Source organism: Coenobita brevimanus, chromosome 50, assembly GCF_032717465.1.
Source record: "Coenobita brevimanus isolate Jiangsu-jjx chromosome 50, ASM3271746v2, whole genome shotgun sequence".
Classification (NCBI taxonomy): Eukaryota; Metazoa; Arthropoda; class Malacostraca; order Decapoda; family Coenobitidae; genus Coenobita; species Coenobita brevimanus.
Genome location: NC_137003.1, coordinates 2,339,176 through 2,350,701, shown reverse-complemented (window position 1 = coordinate 2,350,701; position 11,526 = coordinate 2,339,176). Strand labels below are relative to the sequence as shown.

At 45.0% G+C, this 11,526-nt stretch overlaps 1 protein-coding gene and 1 non-coding gene across 2 annotated transcripts in view; both read left to right on the top strand.

The window, feature by feature from the left end:
- Nucleotides 1–11,526, top strand: part of LOC145399853 (uncharacterized) — a 143,114-nt gene that overhangs the window by 96,781 nt on the left and 34,807 nt on the right. The gene's annotated exons all lie outside the window — the stretch shown is intronic.
- Nucleotides 272–345, top strand: TRNAA-CGC (transfer RNA alanine (anticodon CGC)). The gene has a single exon. It is a non-coding gene; the product is annotated as a tRNA-Ala (tRNA).

Genomic DNA, 11,526 nt, shown 5'->3' with positions numbered 1-11,526 from the left:
GTATGTTGCACTGCATCCTACCCATGGTGTACACCTATTTGTAACATCCGCATGTTTTGCATCCACCCACGGTGTACACCTACGTCCGCATCGTTGAACTATAATGTCCACCCACGGCAGTAATGCACCCACGTCCGCATGGTGCACTGCATCCACCACAATGGTGTACCACCTACAGTACGTCCGCATGTTGCACTGTTATCTACTCACGGTGTACACCTGCGTCCGCATGTTGCACTACAATACATGAATGCTGTTACTTCAATGACCGGGTGGACGATGGTGTAACGGTAGCACACTCGCCTCGCAAGCGAGAGTTCCCGGGTTCGATTCCCGGGTCGACCACGAGACCTTTAGGCACGGTCTCCTTTGCCCTAGCCTGTTCGTACCTAGAACTAAAAATAGGTACCCGGATGTAAAATCGACGGTTGCGTGTCGTATTCCGGGGGAATGTTTGGCAGCTTACTTTCCTTGTCTGTTCACCACTTCAATGACCATCGGTGGCCAATCAGCAGCCGCGAAACAAACACACCCTAGTTGCCCCATACATCTCAGGTGCACAGGTCGAACAAACATACCCTAGTTGCCCCATACATCTCAGGTGTACAGGTCGAACAAACACACCCTAGTTGCCCCATACATCTCAGGTGTACAGGTCGAACAAACACACCCTAGTTGCCCCATACATCTCAGGTGTACAGGTCGAACAAACACACCCTAGTTGCCCCATACATCTCAGGTGCACAGGTCGAACAAACACACCCTAGTTGCCCCATACATCTCAGGTGTACAGGTCGAACAAACATACCCTAGTTGCCCCATACATCTCAGGTGTACAGGTCGAACAAACATACCCTAGTTGCCCCATACATCTCAGGTGTACAGGTCGATCTGACTATAAACCACTCAATACGGAAAATATTTCCTACGCTGAATAAATTGCTTGTATCTAGTAAGGATAAATATGACGTCGTGGAACTGACAGACTTAAATGCAAAGTAAATCAAAGGATTAATAATAATAATAATAATAATAATCCATCCATCTATCATTAAATCCTACATTGCCCTATCAGGAGCGTAGGAGCCCGAGGATAGGCAGTTGGTTCCGACATTTAAGATGAGAGTGACCAGCCTCACTCATCCCCTAAGTGGCATTACATGAACAATCAACCCCAACCACCCTTTGGATATAAACCTTCACCGGCTCAATCCGACTGGAATGCAATAATTACCCACTAAACCACCAGGCGCCAAAAATTGGTTATATGGTTACCACCCAGCGTAATAAATGGTTTCCTGGTGTACAGGAAACCATTTGGCTTGTCACTCAGTGTAGAGTCACCCACAGGCAGAAGGAAGAGGAAAGAATGAAGAAAAGAAAGACAGAAGAGGATGGAAGGAAAGAAGGATGAAGGAGAGAAAAGGGCAGACACCCGACAGCAGCACTACATCGAGTGAGTGGGTGGTGAGCGCCCCCACCTACCACCACCACTAATAATAATAATAATAATAAAAATAATAATAATGATAAGTCCTCGGACTGAAGGGGTTTGAAGGGTTATTATAAAAGTGAATAAAGCTGAAAAAACAATAGAAGGGAAATGAAGATGACATGGCGTGTGGTGGAGGAATGATTAAAATATACAAGGAAGAAGACAGGTGAGAATCAGGTGTGAAAGACGTGATAATGAGACAGTAAAGGGGCTGAGAGAGAGAGAGAGAGAGAGAGAGAGAGAGAGAGAGAGGTAAGTAATGTGAATATAAGTTTGTGGATACAGGTTAACTCTTAGGAGGACGTGAACTGTCAGTGGTAAGTGGCTCTTTGTAAACACACACACACACACACACACACACACAGTCATCCTATGCACCATACACTATCAAGAAGAGAATTAGACGAGGAAGAAGAAAAAAGAAGAGGAAGAAAATGAAGACGAAGAGAAAAAGGTGGAGGAGGAGGAGGAGAAAAGAAGGGCAAAAGAAAAGGGAACAGGGTTAATTAAAACGGCGGGGGGACGGGAAGAAAAAGGGGAAAATAGAAGTAAAAAAATATAAAGAGGAGAGAGGAAAAAAAAAAAAACTAAGTAAAAGAGGGAAGAGGAAGTTCAGTAAAAAACAAGAGCAATCCGAGATGCAAACCTGGGTCAAGGTGGAGTGTGTGGTGGATCTTATGATGTTATCTTGTAATTTTTGTGCAAACATTGTAGGCATGTGGAGGTGTAGGAGGACTACTGGGCCTTGGGATAGGCTACTGCCCCCGAGATATAGGCCCTGAAGCCTTTGCCCAGAGTCGGACACATAAAAAAAAAAAAAAAAAAAAAAAAAAAAAAAAAAGGCATTATTTATCGAGCTGGAGCAAATATGTTGAAACTGCCACTATCCCGCAATGGCAGAGAATCCTTTAAAAAAATTCCTGGATCCGGATGATGATCCGGATCACCACAAAAATTTAATGGACTGTTCCTTGGACGATACTCTGCCCCCCCTCCCCCCCCCCACACACACAAAAAAGGAAATCCGTGCGTAACTTTTTGAGTAATCCTGTTAACAAACAGACAAACAAACCAATGCCGACAAAAACATAACCTCCCTGGCTGTGGTAAAAAGAGGAGAGGAAGTCAAAATACGGTATAGTGGAAAGGCCAGGGGTGAATATACACAATATTAAGAGGAGGAAACATATGAATATACACATGGCGACAACGATGATGATGATGACGAGGAGGAAAAGAGAAAGAAAAGAGAGGAAAGAAGAGGAAGAGGAGAATGACGGGGTGGAGGGTGTCAGCATCCATCTCCAGTGAAGTGTTTGGTGGCAGGTGGAGGGTTAATTGAAGGCGGCGGGGACCCCCTTGTATGAGAGAGAGAGAGAGAGAGAGAGAGAGAGAGAGAGAGAGAGAGAGAGAGAGATCAAGGGCACTTTACCATTACACATTACAGATTGGGGAGATGTGGAGTCTCTCTCTCTCTCCATTAATGAATCCTTCAACTAATCTATCAATCTATCTTACTCCCTGCACTAAGCTAACAATATATTAATTTCCTTTACGCCACCACCACACAGTGTCATTCAGGTCAGTGGATACATGTGGTAGTGGATGTGTACACACTTCATTCATCTAAGAAGCATAATTACCTCAGTGTTCATATATCTTCATTACTCTTAGCCACACTGTCAACACCCTCTCACCTCTACTCTCATTCTCTCTCAGTTATTCATATCATTCACTTGCACACACAACAGAATATAAAAAAAGGCGTTACTGATTTGCTTACTCATACTCACTCACTCAACTCCAGCACACACTCAATTCCTCTCTTATTCTCTCCCAGTTACTCATTTCACACTCAGCCAAACTCATTCTCTCCACGTTAGTCATGTCACTCACGTCCATACACACTCATCACCTCAGCCACTCCTTCTGTCATACTCACTCTCACTCAGTGACACTCACCCTCTCCCACACCTGTCCACACACTCATTACCTTTTTTGTTGGTCAGGGAAGGTTTTGTGGTAAGAAGTGTAGCGTCCCTCACTACACCATTAACACTACCACCACCACTACCATCACCACCACTACCGCCACTAACACCATCATCACCATCATTAACATCATCTTCACCACTGCCACCACTAACACCACACCACTAATGCCATCACCACCACCACCACCGCCACACTCAGATCACTACTACCACCAACACCATCACTGCCACCACCATCACAACTACAACCACCAACAATAACACAAAACCACCACAACCCCACACTCAGATCACTATTACCACCATCACCATCACTGCCACTATCATCACCACTACTATCACCATCATTAACTACAAAACCACCACCACACTCAGATGTCTATTACTACCATCATTACCACTACCATCACGTCTGCTATTACCATCACTATCATAAAATCACCACCACACTCAGATCACTATTACCACCACTGCACTCAGATTACTACTACCACCACTACCATGATCACCACTACCATCACAACTGCTACCACCATCACTACCACACCACCACCATCACCATTATCTGAACCACCACCATCACCACACCCAGAAAAACTACCGGCATATCAATAACAATACCACCAACACCACACGTACATCACAGTCATCACCACCACAACGAGAAAGGGAAGAGAGGAATACACAAGGTAGAGAAGTGTGAGGGAAAAGTGGCAGAAGGAAGGGAGAAAGCGAAAGTAGAGGGATGGGGAGAGGGAAGAGGGAAAGGGAGGGGTTGAGAGAGTGCAGAGGGGTGGGGGAGAAACGGAAAATAGAAAGACATTGAGAGGGAAGGGTCAAAAGGGGAGAGGGAGAGAAGGAAATGGAAAAGAGGGAGGAGAGCCGGAATAGGGCGAGCCGATGATGGACTGGAAAAATGGGTGAATGAAGAAGTGGAGAAGGAAAGGTGATGAAAAGGGTGAAGGGGAGAAAGAAAAGATTAGGAAGAGGAAGAAGGGAGGGGAGAAATAAGGGATAGGGATGAGGAAGAAAGGAGGAGATTGAGAAAGGACACAGCCCGCCTAGTGTCATGGAAGCAACGAGTACAAGTGTCATGCTGTCATATCAACAACACCCCTCATCTCTCTCTCTCTCTCTCTCACTTAAGGAACCTCTTACCGTACCACTTTCAGTTCAGAAGTGGCCTCGCGTCTTAAGGGTTAACCTGTATCCACAAAGTTATACACTCATTACTCACTTCTCTCTCTCTCTCTCTTCTGATTAAGTCTGTATTTTTTTTACGTTATCTCTCCCATCTCTCTCTTTATCTCTCCCCTCTTCCTTCCCCTCTGAGGCACTTTCCTCCCTCTCACTCTCCCTCCCTCCCTCATCCATCTGTGCCACGCCTCCGCACCTCCCTCACCCATCTTCCTTCCCTTCCCTATTTCCCTCCCTTTTCTCCCCTTCCTCTTCTTTTCCTATTAATATTCTACTTTTAATTTCTTTTCCTTCTTTCGCTCGCATGTTATTTGTTCTTTTATACGTCTCTCTCTCTCTCTGTCATACCTAATTCCTTTCTCACCCGTTCTTTCTCCCCTCATCTCTTCCTTTGGCCTTCCACCCCATTCCATCATCTCATTCCTTTCCTCACTCCCATCTATCATCTCATTTCCTTCACTTTTTCTTTGTATATTATCTCTTGTTCTTCTGGTTTCTTTTCCTCCCTCCTTCCATTTTTCTCTTTCCTCCTTCATTCCACCTTTTTCTTCTTCATTCCCTCCAATTTTCTTTCCCTCCCTCTTTCCACCTTTCTTTTCCTCCTTTCATCCATCTTCCTTACTATCTCTACAATTGTTTTCCTCCCTCCCTCCTTCCTCTTGGTTTCCTTCTCTCTCTTCCTCCAGCTTTCTTTTCCTCCCTCCTTCTGGTTTCCTTTCTTCTCTTTCTCCCTCCCTCACTTCCTGCATTCCTTCCATTTCCTCCCTCTCCCCTCATGACACAAAGCAGGTTAGGTAACGTGACCTAACACCCAAAACCCCCATAGCTCCACTCCTACCCCCCCCCCTCTCTCTCTGTCAACCCATCCCTCTCCTAGATCCCTCCACTTGCCCTGTACCCCTCCAATTTCTTCACAGGTTTCAAATAACCCACAAAATAATTAACTAAATAATAAAGTTAAATAAATAAAACAAATAACAAATGCACATTTCCTTATCCTTTCCTGAATTCAGGTTTATAAAATATGTGCACCAATTTTTACGGTAAACAAGGATACAAACAAGTGAATTATGGACACAACTAAATTGATTGGTTGTATTATCACGTTGTTATTTACTGTGTGTGTGTGTGTGTGTGTGTGTGTGTGTGTGTGTGTGTGTAAGATAAATGCAATAACAAAGGCAACTTGGGATCGATAAACTTCATGAATACGGCCAAAACCTGGTGTTCAGTCGTTGCCTCCCAACTGTACACTTTCTCACCAAAACTTTTCCCTTGCTCTCCACCCCCACCTACAAACACCCCTCCCCTCCCAACTTCCACCCCCCCCACCTTCCCTTACCCATCACTCTCATCCCCACCCTTTTTCCAAAACAGTCCCTCCCCTCCCCCATCCCCACACCTTCCCGTACCCTCCACCCCCACCCCAACCCTCACCCCAAACAGCCTCTTTCCTCCCCACAACGTAAGCCATCCCCTCCCTTTTCTCGGGTCAGTCAGATCTAACTAAAACTAACTAACCCAACTTTCCTTTCTTACACTCCTATTCTCACATTTTCCCACACTCCTCCTCTCTCTCTTACCATCCATCTACTTTCCCCCTCCTGCTCCTTCCTACCCTTCTCCCCTCCCCCCCATCATCATCATCATCATCCTTTCTCAGCATTTTCCTTTCCTCTCTTTTCATTCTCCTCGCACTTCTTACTTTCCTCCATCTTCCCTTCCTTCTCCCTCCCTCCCTCCCTCCTCCCTTAAGGCATAATAATTTTCGTGTCATGTGTCAAGAGCAGCATTAAGCTGGTTTGTGATGTTGTGTTGTGGTTGTGAAGGAAACAAGGGGAGGAAAGATTGGGAGAGGGAGGCAAAGGGGAGAGAAAATTGGAGGAAACAAGGGGAGGAATGACTGGGAGAGGGAGGGGAAGTGGAGAGAAAATTGGAGGAAACAAGAGGAGAAACTGGGAGAGGGCAAGGAAGGCGAGAGAAAACTGGAGGAAACAAAAGGAGGAAAGACTGGAAGGGGGAAGGGAAGGGGACGGATACTTGGAGGAAACATGGGAAGGAGAGACTGAGAGAGGGAGAAAAAGGCGGGGGGGGGGGGGGAAACAGCAGGGAAGAGAAGGAGGAAGGGGGGAAAAGAAGACGAGGAAGGGAGGGTCTGAAGGGTTAGGGAAGAAAGGAAGAATAAAGAAGGAAGTAAAGGAGAGAGGTTCCGTAGAGTTTGTTTGTATTTTCACCACCTTAGTAGCAACAAAGATAAGATTCATATTACAGTACACGGGTCAAGAATGTGACTTACGAGGTAAAGTTGGGACAAAGGTCGCATAATAATTCACCGCTTCTACTTGTCACTTTCCATTAAAGTTGAGAGACACTTGGTATGTCTCTCTGCCCAAAGATACAAAAGTTGGCCAATATTTCACCTCATCCACTTGACACTCTCCTCTGCTGGATAATAGTCCTAAACTGTGAAAGACTTGGTATGTTTCTTTGCCCACAGATGCAGAAGTTCGACTAATAATTGGCCTCATCTGCCTGATACTTCCCTCTTCTGGTTAATATTACTTAACGCGGACAGGCTTGATATATTTTCCTGTACACAGATACAAAAATTTACCTAATAATTCACCTCTTCTACTTGATACTCCTCCACTACCTAATATTCCTAGAATGAGGGAGGCTTGGCATGTTTCTCTGGCCATAGGTAATTCTTTGTGACATGGAGCTTCAGGGGGTACGGTGAGCCCCATGCTGTAAGTGTTAAGTGAAGGGGGTAAAGTGGGCCCCATGCTGTAAGTGTTAAGTGAGGGGGTAAAGTGAGGCCCATGCTGTAAGTGCTAGGTGAGAGGGTAAAGGAAGGCCCATGTTGTGTTAAGTGAGGGGGTAAAGTGAGGCCCATGCTTTAAGTGTTAAGTGAGGAGGTAAAGTGAGGCCCATGCTGTAAGTGTTGAGAAGTGCAGTGGTACAGCAGCACACACACACACACTTTTTGTTCAGCGGTGAGGGATACAGAATGCCCCTATCCCACATCATCGTCTCAAGTTACACTGTCCGTTCTTTATTGTTCTCTCTCTCTCTCTCTCTCTCTCTGTTTGTCCTTCCCTCAATCTACTGTATACCCTTCTCTTCCCTCCCTCTCTCTATAGTTGATTAATTCTGTCTTATTTCCTCCTTCCCATCTCTTCTCCCTCACCATCCTCTCCCCTCTTCCTTCTATCACACTCCCCCTTCCTCTTCTCTCCCTTCTCCTCCCCAGTAATCTTCCCTCGAATCTCATGTCTTGTCTCCCCTTATTCTTCCTTCCCTAATTTCGCAGACTTCTGATTTCTTCTTCCTCCCCTCTCTCTCCTCCTTTTCTTGTAGGCCTATATCTGTCATCCGTGTTCTTACCTCTGTGTGTGTGTGTGTGTGTGTGTGTGTGTGTGTGTGTGTGTGTGTGTGTGTGTGTGTGTGTGTGTGTGTGTGTGTGTGTGTGTGTGTGTGTGTGTGTGTGTGTGTGTGTGTGTGTGTGTGTGTGTGTGTGTGTGTGTGTGTGTGTGTGTGTGTGTGTGTGTGTGATCTTCCTCCGTATTACGTTTCTTAAATTCACGGAAGCTTCTCACCCCTACCCCCCTTACCCTCCCGTCCTCTCCCTTCCCCTCTTTTTCTCTTCCTCTTACTTACTTCCCACCCACCCTTCCCCTCCCCTCTCTTCCTTCTGTCCCTCCCTTTCCTTTACCTCCTTTACTTTTACTCTCCCTTTCACTTTTTTTCCATTCCTACCTCTCACTCATTTCCCTCGCTTCCCGTTACTTTCAGCCACTCTGCTTCCTCTTCACCCTCCTTCCCCTCCCCTCCTTCCTTCTCTTTCCTTCATCTTCCTTCCCCTTCCTTCATTTTTCATCTCTTTCCTTCATCTTCCTTCCCAATCCTTCCTTCCATACTTCTTCTCTTCAGCGTATGACAGGGACACAAGGAATGCGTTGCTATGTGTGGGATCTTTTCTCCCTTCTCCCCATTCCCTTTATTCTCCCCTCTCTCCCTTCCTTCTTCCCTTTACTCTCCCCTCTCTCCCTTCCTTCTTCCCTTTATTCTCCCCTCTCTCCCTTCCCTTTATTCTCCCCTCTCTCCCTTCCCTCTTCCCTTTATTCTCCCCCTCCCCCTTCCCTCTTCTCTTTATTCTCAGCTCTCTCCCTCTCCTCTTGTTCCCCCTTCCCTTTATTCTCCCCTCTCTCCCTTTCCTCTTGTTCCCCCTTCCCTTTATTCTCCCCTCTCTCCCTTTCTTCTTCTTCCCCCTTCTCTTTATTTTCCCCTCTCTCCCTTCCCTCCTTCTTTCATTCCTCTCTCTCTCTCTCTCTCTTCCCACTACCGCCACACCACCTACACACCAGCTTTCTCACAACAAACACCAATGGCTGGTATTTTTGTCAAGGAAGCTGTTTGGGTATTATAAGATTTGTCAAGGAAAATGTCAGATGTTTGTGTTATTTCCCAATAAACTTTGACACAACAAAAATATTCGAGACAACGTGATGGTAAGAGGCTTATGAGGGAAGTTCCACACGGCTTTTGATTCTTTACTGGATGACTTCAAGATTTTCACAAGACTTAGTGTAAGAGAGGCGAATAATGTACACACACACACACACACACACACACACACACAACTTACCTTGTTCTTAATTCAGATTTACGACTCAACATTCCCAGACGCACAAGACGAGGGTATATACTTACAAACACACTTACACCACACTTATACACTATCTCTACCTACCCAGCCACCTTATCTACAACACAAACACACTTACACTACACTTATACACTATCTCTACCTACCCAGCCACCTTATCTACAACACAAACACACTTACACCACACTTATACACTATCTCTACCTACCCAGCCACCTTATCTACAACACAAACACACTTACACTACACTTATACATTATCTCTACCTACCTAGCCACCTTATCTACAACACAAACACACTTACACTACACTTATACACTATCTCTACCTACCCAGCCACCTTATCTACAACACAAACACACTTACACCACACTTATACACTATCTCTACCTACCCAGCCACCTTATCTACAACATAAACACACTTACACCACACTTATACACTATCTCTACCTACCCAGCCACCTTATCTACAACACAAACACACTTACACCACACTTATACACTATCTCTACCTACCCAGCCACCTTATCTACAACACAAACACACTTACACCACACTTATACACTATCTCTACCTACCCAGCCACCTTATCTACAACACAAACACACTTACACCACACTTATACACTATCTCTACCTACCCAGCCACCTTATCTACAACACAAACACACTTACACCACACTTATACACTATCTCTACCTACCCAGCCACCTTATCTACAACACAAACACACTTACACCACACTTATAAACTATCTCTACTTACCCAGCCACCTTATCTACAACACAAACACACTTACACCACACTTATACACTATCTCTACCTACCCAGCCACCTTATCTACAACACAAACACACTTACCTATGGACAAAAACATACCGTACCCAGATTTTTGTTTTAAAGTACTTACACTCACCCTTCTAGTACACAGGCATGTTGTTATTCTGCGTCTTTGTCTGTGTGTGTGTGTGTGTGTGTGTATGTGTGTGTGTGTGTGTGTGTGTGTGTGTGTGTGTGTGTGTGTGTGTGTGTGTGTGTGTGATTTTTCTATTTTTTCTTTCGTTTTTCTCTTATATTTTCAGTAGGTTGTTTCAGTCTGTCCTACATTCTCTCTCTCTCTCTCTCTCTCAGCTGAACAAATTACAAGTGTGACAGTAAGGCGGCAAAAAGAAAAGAAATGGAGAGTTGTGGACAGCTGGGCCATTATTCATGTGAGACGGGGAGGAGAGAGGAGGAAGAGGAAGAGATGAGGAGGAGGAAGAGGAGGAGAGGAAAGGAAGAGGAGAGAAGAGGAAGACAATGACATGAGGAAAATGAAGGGAGGAAGAGAGGCAAACCAGAGAGGAAAGAGATGAGATGAGAAGGGGAAAGAGAGGAAATAGAAGAGAGAAAAATATATATATGGGAGGGATCAAAGAATGAAAGGAGGAATGACGTAGCAAGAAGAACGATGAGAGAGAAGAAGGAAGAGAAGAGTGGAAGGACGAAAACGAAGGAAGAGATGAGAATGAAGATGAAGGAAATGATATACAGAGATCCAAAGGCCACACAGACCTTACTGTCCCTTTTCTGTGCCTGACCTTAAGATTAACTGACTTACTCTCTGATGGAAAAAAATGTAATGATCACAGAAATTTAAGGAATGACTACTGAAAGGAGGGGAAAAGGAGGGGAAAGGGGAAAGAAACGAGGGAACAATGGAGGTAACAGAAAGGGAAAGAAAGGGGAAGAAGGAAAAAGAAGGATGACGAAAATTAATAGGAAGAATGATTATCAACGGAAAAAAGGAAAATCAATAAGAACTGGTAACAGACGAGTAATGACTGAAGGAAAATTATGAGAGAGAGAGAAAGAGAGAGGAAAAAAATCAATATAAGTTCTGTCCGTTCTCTCAAGTATCTCTCATTCTCTTCTCCTCTCTCATGCTTCCATTCCCTTTCTTAATCTCCTCGCACTTTCATCTTCCTTCCTCACTCTTTCTCAATCTTTCCCTCTTCCTTATTCCCTTTCCATTTCGCCTTCTGCTTTCTCAGTTTCTCATCCTCTCCTTTCCTTCCTCATTTTCCCGTCACAGTCTCTCTCTCTCTCTCTCTCTCTCTCTTTCTCTCTCTCTCTCTCTCCCTCTCACATACACACCCACACACCCACACCCACACCCACACCCACACAT